The 14,847-nt window shown below is 32.6% G+C and overlaps 1 pseudogene; it reads right to left on the reverse strand.

Annotated features, from left to right (window-relative positions):
- Positions 1 to 1,514: 1,514 nt before the first annotated feature.
- On the reverse strand, positions 1,515 to 9,823 carry LOC120146370 (annotated as a pseudogene).
- Positions 9,824 to 14,847: the final 5,024 nt, after the last annotated feature.

Here is a 14,847-nt window from a genome sequence, read left to right on the forward strand (position 1 = left end):
GCGTAAACTTTTATATATGTTTCAATACTTTGTTGTATCGGTCTTGATACTTATTATTTAATTCCACATAAAGGCTCAAACAATATGCACGCAAAATGAATCGACACACACACACACACACACACACACACATATATATATATATATATATATTCCATACTTATAATTCTGAAACCTATTACTTTTAAGTAATAGGTTAATTGAAAATTAAAACAGTTAAAGTCAATCGGTATCATGATAATATGAGTAAACAATGCACATGGTAATATGTTGATAAAGCTTGATAACAAATCCAGTAATTAACCGGTTATGTTATCGTCGGTTCTAAGGCTCCATCAACTTTAACTTTGGTTAATTTCACTTAAAGGCTCAAACAATTTGCATGTAAAATGTATTGACACACACACACACATATATTCCATACTTATAATTTCGAAACCTATTACTTTAATGTAATAGATTAATTTCCAATGAAAACAGTTAAAGTCAATCGGTATCATGATAATATGTTGATAAAGCTTGATAACAAATCAAGTAATTAACCGGTTATGTTATCGTCGAATTCCTAAGGCTCCATCAGCTTAAACTTTGTTAACATTTTAGGCGTTAATATTGATAATAAATCAAGTAATTAACCTATTCTGTTATCGTTGGATTTCTAAGGTCTCATCAGCTTTAATAATGCGCTACATATTACGTTACATATGTGATACCTAATATGTTATTATGGTTGATAATGTTTCCGGTAATTAACTGATTATGTTATTGTCAAATTTCTAAGGCTCCATCAGCTTAAACTTTGATAACATTTTAAGTGTTGCCTAATATGTTGATAATAATGATAATAAATTAAGTAACTAACCTATTTTGCTATCGTCAGATTTCTAAGACCCCATCAGCTTTAATAATGCGCTACTTATTACGTTACATAATCGCTACCTAATATGTTATTATGGTTGATAATGTTTCCAGTAATTAATCTGTTATGTTATCGTCAGATTTCCAAGGCTCCATCAGCTTAAACTTTGATAACATTTTAGGTGTTACCTAATATGTTGATAATACTAATAACAAATTAAGTAATTAACCTATTTTGTTATCGTCAGATTTTCAAAGCTCCATTTGCTTTAAAAAGATGCTACATATTACGTTATATAAGCGCTACCTAATATATTATTATGCTTGATAATGTTTCCATTAATTAACCAGTTATATTATCATTTATATTTTTTTGACGCATTTTACATAGGATGATAATATAACCAACTAAACCGTTTTTATTATCAACTCAAATAATATTTCCAATTACAATATATAACATTTCCGATTTCCGTTATCGATTTTAACTGATCACTTGTTTAGCCAGACACCGTTTTTTAGCTATATGTTAACCGCCTCACAACAGAATTTCCCGCTTGCTTAAACCATTTTAAATTTGAATAATTTTAAGTTCGAATTGAGAAAATCCATTTCTTTTTATGACCCAATTGTGTTGAATAAGATACAAGCTCAACAAATTAAAGTTTAAAGATCATATTAGAATTGAAAGTTCATTGATCAAACAACAAAGCCAAAACCAACCATGCAAATAACAAAGCAGGTAGCAAGGAAAACTTCAATCTCTTTCAGAATGTCGAAGGGAGAATTTCAATAAAAAAATACTGGCACTAACGGCAATTTCCATTTCATAATCTGACTCTGTTCCAACTCCTGGCATGTCATATATCATATCTGATTCAGTTAAGATACTTAACGGGCGGAGCTGCATAAGTTATTCGATCCATTTAAAACAGCTGAGCTAAGCTCTTAGAGGTAATCTCGAAGACGTTCTCTGATAATCCATTGACAGACATGATCATCTCCAGTTGTTGCTGCAGAACATGCATTCAGGTTTTTAGTATTATAATCCCACAACAGCACAAGCAAATCAATAAATTTTATCATCCTTCAGTTGATTTTTGACTCGTTGGTTTAGAAGAAAAACAAGAATTTCACTTTCATCATGGCCTCACAGAATGAGGTTTGCACAGTTGATCACAACACCGCATGCAATCATATCCGCAATTACATGGAGGAAACAACCAAGAGCTCACTTACCTTGGCCAGCATTTGCCTACTTTCATCAAAACGCTTCCATCTTGAGAAGGTTGAAACCATGCGGGAGGCCACCTACAACCGAACAGAAGGTAAAGTGTTACTGAAGAACAGAAGAAGAAACCATGTATGCCACCCAGATAAGAAGTAACTTGAGAAAATAAATTTGGTTTTCGTGTTTCAACATAAAGCAGGGAGGCGAGAGTCGGAATGTTAACAAACCCGAGGATTCAGTTTGTCCAGTTGTAACACTATTTCACCCAAGAACTTGTAACCAGACCCATCCTTGGCATGGAAATTCACAGCAGATCCACAAAATCCTCCAATTAGCGAGTATACCTATATTAACAAAAGAAGAAACCACATTGACTACAGTGCTCGAATTAAGCTGAGGAGAAGTCACCATCTTATTGTTTATTTTCCCTCATTCAATAGAGTTATCAATCACCTTGTTTGGATTTCGCAGGTCGAAAGCTGGATGATTTAAGAGATTGCGTACATTTTCAACATTACCAGGAATGTCAGACATGGCTTGAAGGGCAAACCATTTGTTTACAACCTAATAAACAAGGGGAAAGTGATATTATCCAATGTGAGAAAAGTTCAAATTGCATTCCAGTACACAAAGGGAAGGCGAGTTGGAAGTTTACAAGGTATTCATGCTGCCACTTGCGATAGAAGTCGGCCAAAACATCATCACGAGTTTTACCAGGCTTCTGGGCAATGGCTGCCAAAGCTGCAAATTGGTCTGTCATATTTGTTGCAGTATTATACTCACAAAGTGCAAGCTCTGTTATTTCCAGATCATCAAGAGATGCAAGATATGCTGCAAGACCAATGTAAGACAATTAAAGGTTTTTAACTAAAATTTTGCAAATATACATTACAGCAAATACAAACCAAGAGCAGTATTCTTGAGAGCACGTCGAGCCATATTAGAATGGTTAAATGTATACTCTTCCGAGCTTCTATTGTTCTGAACCTGTTAAAAGTGTCAAAGGGTAAAGAAAATCAAGTCCATGTGCAACTGCAAACCAGGCAGTAGTCTAGAAGTAACAAATATCTGTTTGTATAAGTCAACTGCATATGGCATACTGTGCTTAGAAACTCTGATTTCAATTGCAAGCAAGCTCCTTTTTAATGAAGGTTCGAACGGCATGAACAGCATCAGGATCGGCAAATTCCATCATAACCATAATCTCCCCTTCACCAGGGAGAGTTATTGCTTTAGCAATGAATTCCTGATAACAAAAGGGAGTAAGATATAAACTGTACATTGATTTCTATATATTGCACAACATCCAATCTCCATTCAAACACGAAAGGCTGATATAAGCAAATATGGATCTCCTATTTTCTTGTAGGAGAACTATCATACCTTATCCAATCCCGTGTCACAAAGTATGCTTTTGAGACCTTGCACAAATTTGGGATTTAGGGTCAGTGGTTTGTTTAGTTGAAAATCAGAGACTAAGCTGAGCATGAGCTTCCTTGCCAACAACTGTCCAGCTTCCCAGCTAAAATAAAGCATCCTCAAATGAACAAATCTAATATACTCAATTATTAGATTAAAGCATTCATGATTCTAGAAAGACACCGGTTGAACTCGTCTGAATCATGCGCAAGAAGGAAAAATAGGTCACTGTCAGAGAGATCAGATTCAAGAGAGACAGGAGCACTATAACCTTGCAGTAGTGATGGAATTGGCCGCTCGAATATATCACAAAACACAAATTCTTCTTCTTTCTGCTAGCAACAACAAAAGGAAAAAAATCAGAATAAACAAATAAATATAGATATGCAACAGACATGCTAATTGGTAACCGCCAATGTGTCAATATGGCAACTTGGAAACAGTTCAGACTTTAGAGTCATGGTCTTCTACTTCCCAGAAAATGTTTCAACATCCAAAAGAAGAGCACAGCTTCTTAGAGATAAAAGATGGTGCAGTAGAATTTCAAATGACCTTAGTTACTCGAAGAACAGTATTGAAGACTGGCTGATTGTTGCCTGCAACAGACTGCAATGTCCCATCATGATACAGAGAGGATAAAGGCATGTTCTTTCCGCTCGAGTCCAGTAGACCAACAGCCACAGGAATGAACATGGGTTCTTTAACAGGTTGCCCAGGTGTTCGTGGAACCTCTTGACTGTTAAAATGCCAAAACAAGCAAAAATATCAATAGAAAAACCTTTAGGCCAAAATCAATACTCGTAGCTGCAAAAAAATCCAAGTTTGTATACCTAAACTTCAAAGAAAAAGTATGAGCCTCAGCATCATAGGATGAAGAAACCTTTACTACAGGAGTCCCAGCTTGTGAATACCGGAGTGTTTCAAAAGCATAAGCATCAAAACTACCACACAAATATACTAAATTTAGAGAGAGAGATGACTGATTCTTACCAGAGCAAGAAGTTAGCAAATTCCGCACCATTTGCATCTCACATTGCAGCAAAAAAGTCTTCACAAGTTACTGCTTGTCCATCATGTCTTTCAAAGTAGAGATCCATGCCCTGAACATGAACAAATCTCCAGGTCAAGCAACTTTACATGTATACACCATTAAAATTCAGACTCATAAACATGCATAAAATATTACCTTTCGGAACCCTTGAGTTCCTAGGAGTGTTTTGTAAATCCTGACAACTTCAGCTCCCTAGCAAGTTGATTCATAAGGAAAATTCATTGATGGGTCAATATAGCTCTTCCCCACAAATACAGAGTTGTAAACAAGAGAGAATCTGATTAAGTTATTCAAACCTTTTCATAAACCTGTGAAAAGAAACCAAAAGAACCAATAAACAGAACTAAGAAAATTAGATGCCTTGTCAAATTAAAACAGTAAACAAAAATGGTAAAAAGATGCAAATTAGGCCTCACCGTCACTGTAGTTGATAACCCCAGGTCCGGTTCATATACAGACAACAAAAACATTGGCATTAGGAAAGTAAATCAAATTTAAATATAAGAGGAAACTGAATCATGCACCCATTAAACATTCTATGAAAAATATAACAAAAACTCACCTGTGTAGAAGTTGTCCATCTGTCAGGGAATAAGGAAGAAAAAGACATAAATTAGAAGCGAAAACATTTGAGAGCTAACAAGAACGAGAAAACTTATAGAAAAGGCCAAAAAATAAGGGACACTTTAATACCTTAATATAAGAATGCGGCCTAACTGGATGAGTCATGGGACCAGCATCCTGAACAATCAGCAATCAGAGGAAAGTCAGCACTCAAGTAGGACACACACACTGAAGTATATATTTGTAGGTTCACAGTAGTTGCAACATTATTGCTCGTTTAACTGGATGATGCAAGAAACAATAACAACCTGTGGGAATTGATAGTTCCGAAGCTTTGAGACATCAGTGATTCTCTTCACTGTACGGCTTCCCATGTCAGATGAAAATTCCTACCAACAACCCAAGATAACTGGCAATCATAAACCAACTTATGCAACAATGAGGTTATATTAGCACCCTTGGCAACTGAAGAGTCATACCTGATCACGGAAAACGGTGAGACCTTCCTTCAAGCTAAGCTGAAACCAGTCTCGGCAAGTCGCTCAGCAGCATTTCAGCTGATGTTATATTGATGTTTGTTTATCCTTGTAGTTTTAAATAAATGTAATTTTGATAAATATGTCTTTAGAAAACATAATAAAACTAACCTCAACAAATATAAAACCCCACAAGAAAATAATATATATCAATGATTTAAAAACCAGACTGGAAGTCAAACTATTTGGACCTCCGGTTTCTGGTTTAACCAGTTCAGCCAGTTTAATTATAAAAGATAAAATATATTAAATTATAAATATAGATCCTGTTATTTATCAATTTAGAAGACCATTTGAATACAAGTTTGGAAGCCTAAACAGTTCCCTTGTCGTTAGCCTTTAGGCCTTTTAACCAATACTCTAGAATATTCTCAATACTACAACTTAGATTTTTTCATCTTTTCAAGCTTTTCAGCTCAAAAACATAAAAAAGTTTCAGCTTTCATCCTAACTATTTAAGAGTTCCATGATTTTTTTTTCATTTGGTTCCCAATTTCTAAATTCCAACTATTATTCCTTTTCCTATACATGTTCATTCAAACCAACATTACACCCGCTAGTCACTTCCCTTTTTTTCTCCTTGGATCATTTTCTTTTGTTTTGAGCATCCACAGACTATTTCCTCAATTAGTTCTGCTGCTATTTGTTTCATAACAAGAAATTTGGTTTTGTTTCTACTATTTCCTCAATTTTTTTTGGTTCTGATTCGCAGGAAGAGCGAAAAAATGCTGAAAGGTTGTAAAATATTCCAGATTTTTTGGTTTTTAACGGTTTAACCAATTCTCAGTTTTTATACATTTCTTACTGGATCTTTATATTTCTGGTTTTCATATAACATAATTAACTCAACTGTCCGGAAAAGCTTAAACATCATTCTAATGACCGATAGCACATACATGACAGATCAGAACTCCAAAAACACAATCATAAAACAGGAGCAACAATATCAAAGGATGTAATACTTTTTTTTTATAAGATTTTTTTTTCAAAGGATGTAATACTTGAACAAACAATAAGCAAAAATGGAAAATCAACCAACCTGTTGCCAGTCCAATTGTGAAAATACTGCATGAAAGCAAAGAATAATATCACCATGACATATCACAATCAGATATATAAAAAAAGTTGTAAAAAGGCATTTTCAAAATTTATACCGACAACAAACCTCGTGACCAATAACACCCAAAATTGCAGCATAATCAGCATCTGAAGCAGTTTCTGGAGAAGCCAAAACAAGCTTTGAATTGAAAATCTAAACATGCAATAGAATCATATTTCGATAAGAGTATCAGAAATATTTTGCAAATTTTGACCAGATAAGCTAGAAGACATACATTCAGACTCTTGTTTTCCATGGCGCCCCTACATAAAACAAAAAAGAACAAAGCATATCAGTATTGATAGTTATGAGCATTGCATATAACTAAATAAGAAGAATGCATCTTACATGTTGAAATAAGGAACAGAGACAATATTGAAGAGATCCAGATCATACTCAAGACCAAAAACCTACAATAGAATAAGATTTTAAATAAAGAGATAAATAATCTTGATACCACAATAAAAGCAACATAAGGATATAATGGCTGACATCTTCATCCCACTTCATAGCTGCTTTAAGTGAATACATGGCATGTGCAGTCTTGGGTACATCTTGCGCTGGGGTCCAGATCCTTAAGGACACTTTTCGCCCAGAGCGTGTAACAAATACATCATCTCGGCTCTTCAATTGGCCAGCTACCAAGGCAAACAAGTAACATGGCTTCTTAAAGGGATCCTCCCATACAGCATAATGCTTGCCACCCTGCAATGTATCCAGAAAAATAACAATGAACAACAGTCCCATTAAACAAAAGGAGACTATCATAACAAGTGAAGCTTGCCTCAAGGGCTCTCTGCTCTATGAGATTTCCATTAGATAATAATACTGGATACAATGACTTATCAGCTTCAATACGGCATGTGTATTTTGCCATTATATCAGGACGGTCCTGTTCACAGAGTAAACATGCCAATGAGGATGTAAGTTGAAACAGATTCATGCATCAAAATGAAAATAATAAAATTCAACATATGTTTCAACATCTTACCTGATAAAATGTAATTTTCCTGAAACCCTCTGCTTCGCATTGTGTACAGAAATTCCCAGAAGACTTGTAAAGACCCTTAAGAGAGAAAAATAAAATTATACCATGGTTATTAAGGTAAAATTACCGTACATTTCAACCAAAATAATAATATTGTATCACCTCCAATGATGTGTTCTTCTGAGGTTGTATCTCAGTGTCAATTTCCAAAGTAAATTTGCCTTGTGGTGGTGATGGAATTGTCAAATGTCGTGAGTCTAAATGATAACCTCCCTCCTGCCAATGACAAAATAAACATATTAAAACATCATATCTTCAGAGTTATTTCAGTAATTATGGCACCAAGCTTACTTTGAGAAAGTAAAATAAATGATATACCTTCAGTTCCTTGCCATCAACCTTGACTGAAATTAGCTTTAGATCTTCCCCATCCAGAACCAATGGAGAAGAAGTACCTGTTCCACAAAATACGTTAGTATAATATAAAGAATAATGAAAACAAGTGTTTTTCAACATAAAACTTAGTAAAGCGCTGCATTCTCAAGGAAGAAAAATACAGAGCCAATTCGTAAATTTCCCCTTCAAGCAAACAATATTTCTTGCCAACAGTGTCAGAAATAGAGATATGATCTAATAATGATAATTTCAAGTATTAGAAGAAAAGAATAACAGTTACAACTTACAATACCTTCAACACTGGGGAAAACAGTTATTTTAGAAGCAACAATAGTTTTCTCCTCACCCAACGAAAATTTCAAATCCACCTGAAATGATATTTTCATAAGGAAAGCACATGCGAATGCCACATAAAAAAAGTTCAAAATCTAAGCTAAAGAATAGTATAATATAATTAGTTGTAATATATACTGTATCAAAGTAGTATGTAGGAGACTTGTAGTCCTCCAGAAAGATTTCTTTAGGTGCATCCATTTCAGATTCTTTAACTTGCTTGGGTAAAGGTTCTGTTGCAACTGAACAAAGCAAAGCAGCCTTCTGCTGGATTCCCTTGCCCTCTGAAATAATTTATAGCCAAAATAACAAAAGTAACCGCAAGAAACTAACATCCATGAAAACTTTGACTGTACCAGACTAACAGAAGACCTTCAGATAAATGCATGGATGTAAGCATGTGTCCATGGAATAAAGAAAAAATAGCTAGATGCAAAACATAGCAACTAACATAAGGTGAAGAATGCGAAAATCTGTAATTCCTTCTATGGGTCACCCAAAACATGCAAACAACAACAAAATATTAAACAATAAAATTTTAAGCCAAATGTGCAATGCAAGATTAAAAATACCATTATTCCAAAAACAGGACCCCGGTACATTATATCAGAACTAACAAGATGCACAAACCTCTAGAGCAGAGAAACGCCTATACCCAGAGATAGTCTTCACTGAACATACACTCCTTTTAACCTGAATCAGGAAAGAATACAACAGATAAAAACTTAAAACAATCCATCCTGCCAAATTTGGCATTTCTTAATCATCAGTCAAAGTTCAAACTGTCAAGAAACCTTGCAATGCGTACAAGTGATATTCTTTTATAAGTTTTGAAGAAAATGAACTGAATTCTGATAGGGGGAAAGAAAAAAAAAACTACAATTTATAGGAGAGTATGACAACAAATACATCAATAAATCCCATAAAATAAAATCTAAAAGGGTCTTTCCTAACAATCCAATATTATTTCACAATCTTGCAATGTAAATTTTATAGTGAATTCAAAACCACAACTTCCAATGGCAAACAACTCAACCCCATAGAAGCAAACAAAGAGATATTCATAAAATATAGATGAGTCGTGCCTAATCACAGGAGCAGAAGAGATCAAACCCAAAAGGCTGGTCCATGCCAAACACGAACTTTTGCAAGCAAGAATCAACCGAGCCATTCAAAAAATCAATAACTACCCTTCAATATTTATAAACTATACCGATTCACTATGAGATAAAATAATAAATCACTACAAATTTAATCTCAAAAGTGTTTCTTTGACTAAAATAGTAGATACCCAGAGCGGTGCCAAAACCCTAAATCAGAAATAACACACAAGAGAAAAATAGAGCACTTTTAACATAGGCACACACAGCAGGATTCTTATAAAAATTGTATATCAGGATTAATATATCCTATATATGGATAAAACAAAATATATAGACAATAGAGTTCAAGGAAAATGGTAAATAAAAATAAAATAAAACTGATTACTGGGAAATATACGCTTCAAAATAGATCAAAATTCGAAGAAAATAGATTGCAGTTAATTTACCAAATAATAGATCAGTGAAGAAGACGAGAGGATTTCTGGGACTGGAAAAAGAGAACAAATAACAGAACCAAGGATTGATTAATTACCACTAATCAAGGTTGATATTTATTTCTTTTTGGGATAAACTATATCACTCAAGTATTATCTCCTTTGATTAAAATTTAAACAAGAAGATGACATGGCAATTAAATATTTTAGTATAATTATAAATTTGATTTCTTTTATTTATATAAGACGTTAATATGATTTTAATTTTAATTAAATTTAATAAATTTAATTTTTAAATTTAATTATAACACGTATCAGTCTCTAATTAAGATTAAATTTATATATAATTTGTTTAATTCATTAGAGTTATTTTTCTTCCAATCAAAATATGATACATATTGTCCTCTGTCTACAAGAAAACAAGTGGAAGAATGTTAGTTTGGGATTTAAACCAAAGGCAGCAAGGTTGTTAAGAAATGAGAAACCACTGAGATAAGAGTATTAGATGATTTGTTTTTTACAACATCTGGTATATATTTCGTATACTATTATTTAAAATTTAATTTAAATTTATATCTTTAACTTTAAAAAAAAATATTGGGTGTGTCTATCACAAGTGCTAATTCCGGTGACTAGGGTGCTCCAAAGCAAACGCCTAAATCACGGGCCAGTTGTCTTTCAAGGTAGCAGCGCGGATGGAAAGGATTCCGGTTGGAATTAATTACTGGTATTTAATTTATTAATCGATTAATTGAGATCAAATTTTGTAGATATCTATTATGAGAATGATCCTCACAACTCAACTTATTTTATTCGCAAACGCCAAAGTTCGAATCTTTGACTTAACTTAAGGAAGAAAATATATTATTTGAAGTTAAGATAATAACAAAATGTATTTTTAAGTTAATAAAACAATAAAATATATTACTTGATGTTAAGATAATAACAAAATATTTTTTAAATTGATAAAAGAATAAAATATATTTTTAAGTTAAAATAATATATATATATATATATATTTAATAAGTTGAATAAAAAATAAAATATATTTGTATAAGTAATATGGATCAAATATGTAATTATACCAAAATATTTAACTGACACGTCACCTTCTTCGTTAAATTTTAATTGTTGATGGTTTGATTGAATCATTTAAATAGTTGGATGGTCTGATTGACGAAATCAAAATATATGTGGTCAAAATGAAAGGGTTTATAGTTGAGTAGTCACCAGTGTAGTTTACCCTTACTTTTATATTGCGACAAAAAGTTAATTAAAACATACGTGTAATTTTCTTATTTGTTAAGATCTAACCTATTTCTTGAGGGTAAACTATACATATAACCACTTAACTATTGCCTATTTTTAATTTTGATCATTGGTTTTTAATTTTATCAAGTTGGCGTCTTAACTATTTAAGTGTTGCAATCAAACCATCAGTCGTTAAAAATTAATGGATGAGATGATGTGGGTGCTAAAAAATTAGTATAATTTCATATTTTATTTATTTGGCCCTAATTTTAATTTAATTTAGTAAATTTAATCATTTAGTTAGATGGTTACACGTCACTTTGATTGAACGAAGAATTTTTTTAATTTATTTAGTTTAATATTATTTTCTTCAATAAGAAAGTGACACATGTTACCCTCAAATTGAAAGAAAAATTAACAAGACATAATTACACTGATGGCCTCAAACCCTGGTCTTAGAGAGGCTAAAGTTTAATACAATTGATGTGCCAACCCACTCTTGTGAAATGAGATACAACACAATATATATAATGTAATAAAATATATAAATATTTAGGACCAAATATGTAATTATACTAATTTTAACAGTTACGTCACTTCCTCCATTAAATGTTTACGACTAGTGGCTTGATTGCAACACTTAAATAGTTAAATAATCTGATTGATTAAATTGAAAGATCGATAATCAAATGAAAATGAATAATAGTTAAGTGGTCATAGGTATAGTTTATACATTTCTTTTTAATGTAGGAGAATATGTTGTTGAATGGTTATTTCGAGTCTCCTAAGATTTGAAGATAAGAGAAAGAGATTAAATGGGTTTTGAATATTTGACCCAGAATTTGAGGTTTAGGGCTTAGATGAGCTTGTATTTTATTGACGTAGCCCAACTAAACCAAAAACCCTAGCTAAACTTGAAATAAACCTATTTTTTATTTATAGATAGTCAAGGGTAATAAAATTGGAACATGAAGAGATAAAGAAATTGGACGACAAATTAGCTATATGTACTTTTTTTTCTTTTGTAAATTTTGAATTTAAATATGTATTTTTTTAATTCCAGTTCATTTGTTAGATATGAAAATTATTATTTGAATTTAAATTAATTAAAATATTTTTTAATATTTGAATCAATTAAATATTTGAATGAATTCAAATATTTTAAAAATGTTAATAGTAAATAGTATTTGAAAAACTAAATATTTGAATAAATTAAAATAAAACTTTTTAAAATATTTATAGTAATGAGAATAATAAATTCAAATATCTATTTTTTACATTGTTTTATAAATTTCACCTTGATGGAGAACTTTGGCGCCGACGATGATGTTGAGTTAATCGATCGACGGAATCGGCCAAGAGGGGGTGAATTGGCAATTAAAATTTTGGTGGAAGCTTTTGTAGAAAATTGAAAGTAATTGTACAACGATTTAGAGTGGTTCGACTTTCTCAATCAAAGTTTACGTCCACTACCTTAACTATCCACACTAAGGATTTTCCAACAAATTCACTAATTTGTTCTTTCTTTTGAGGCCAAAGAGATAACCTTACAACTCCCTCAAGAATATACCCCAATTCTTGAGAACACTCTTTCTAAAAGAGAAGATTACAAATTTGCAAACTTACAAGAAATCCTCACAAGGTAGATTGTTTGCACAATTCTAGAACAAAGAAAATAACACTAAAAATGAATACAATTGAGTACAAGTAGTGTTCTTGAAAGCAAAATGATTATTGAATGCAAAATAGGCTTGAAATGCTCAAACTTGAGGTTTGATGCTTTCTCTTTGATTCTCTCTTGATTCTTGTTGATTGTTGTTTCTTGTTCTTGATCAATAACTTCTAAGCTTGTTTAAATACACCTTCAAATGATTCTAAACGTTGGGGATGCTTAGTGGAGTCAGTAGAGCCGTTTAAGTGTGAAAATAATTAATTAAAGCAGTTGGGAGCGTCAGTGCATCGATGCATACCCATGGTGCATCGGTGCATCAGTGTAAAATTCAAATATTTTGACTATTGGACCCTTAGTGCATAGGTGCACTAAGAGTGCATCGATTCATCAAGTGCATTCGATGTTTCAAAATAGCCAGAGTGCATCGATGCATCAAATGTATTCGATGTTTTCATAAAATCCTCAGTGCATCGATGCATGGTATGTGCATCGATGCATGAAATGCATTCGATGTTCAATTTAATTCATGGTGCATCGATGCATGGATTGGTGCATCGGTGCATCACTTTGATAAAATGATTTTAGGCTTGATTTTGGTTCAAAATACTTTATGAAAATTGTTTAAAAAATAGTTTAAGTATAAAACACAATTTTACACATTTAGTAAGGTTTGAATTTGAACTTGAAAGACTTGGAGTAATAATTTGATATTTGATTAATTAAATGGAATATACTTAGAAAATCATTTGTAAAATCTTAAAAAATCATTTAAACTTGATTTGTTATATTGAAACACAAAAATGTTTTCAACAATCATCTCCTTTTTGATATAACAAAACATTTGTGTTATTTTAAGATTTTCTAAAATTTTGAAATTAATTTTGAAAAATTACTCCCCCTTACTACAACACTTCTCCCCTTTAACACTTTTACACTTCTCCCCCTTTTTGTTAAATAAAAAAGACATTAAAATATTTTAAACAAGGTTTTGAAAAGCATAGTCAATTGATTTTAAATATATATATATATAGCTTAAGCTGCTAAGATCACAATTAAAAGAGAGATTAGCCATTAGTTCCATAACCAATATTCATAAACAAATGTGAAATGGCATAATTGGTCATCTATAACTAATGATGCAAAAGTAAGAAAATTCAACCAAACCAAATATATATATATTAAGTTCAAAATCCAATCATCCAAATCATAAATAATTCAAGCATTTAACAATCCAAACAAACAATCCAAAACATAAAAAACAATCCAAGTTTGAAATACTAAGAAAGCATGGAGAAAAGGTCTAATCCATCGGAGGGTCGGGAGGAGGAGGATAATGAGCTCGAACTTCAAGAGTGAGCGCGTCCATACGTTCAAACATCTCCCACTGAAACTCAATAATCTGAGACTCCATGGAGGCAAACCTCAGATCAAACGACTCCAAGAATGATCGAAAATATGGTGGCATTTGATCTTCTTGCCGTGCCGGTTCCGGTGCAGGCTCATCGTCTGGAACGTAATCATCGGTATCTTGCATAAGTTGTTGAAACTTAGGATCATCGTCAGCAGCTGGTGCCGGAGGAGAAGGAGGAGCACGAGAAGAGCTAGGAGCAGCTCGTGAAGAGCTAGCTCCCTGAGTTTGCTTACCGGGTCGAAATACCCAAAGACCTGTTTCCTCGTCTTGTTTCCAATCCGTTTTCTTCAAGGAAGTAAGATTGATTTGATTTTGGAGTGGGATATGATTGTCGAGAGAGATGTTTAGACCAAGTTTGATAAAGAGGTTACTCAGAAGACATCCATAAATCAATATTTCAACATGTTTTGAAGGAACAATGTTTATGATATCCACTAGTTGACTAAAAATAATGTGGGGCAGATTTATTTTGATCTTATTTTTAATACAGTGCATCCACCA

Source organism: Hibiscus syriacus, unplaced genomic scaffold, assembly GCF_006381635.1.
Source record: "Hibiscus syriacus cultivar Baekdansim isolate YM2019G1 unplaced genomic scaffold, ASM638163v2 tig00110912_pilon, whole genome shotgun sequence".
NCBI lineage: Eukaryota > Viridiplantae > Streptophyta > Magnoliopsida > Malvales > Malvaceae > Hibiscus > Hibiscus syriacus.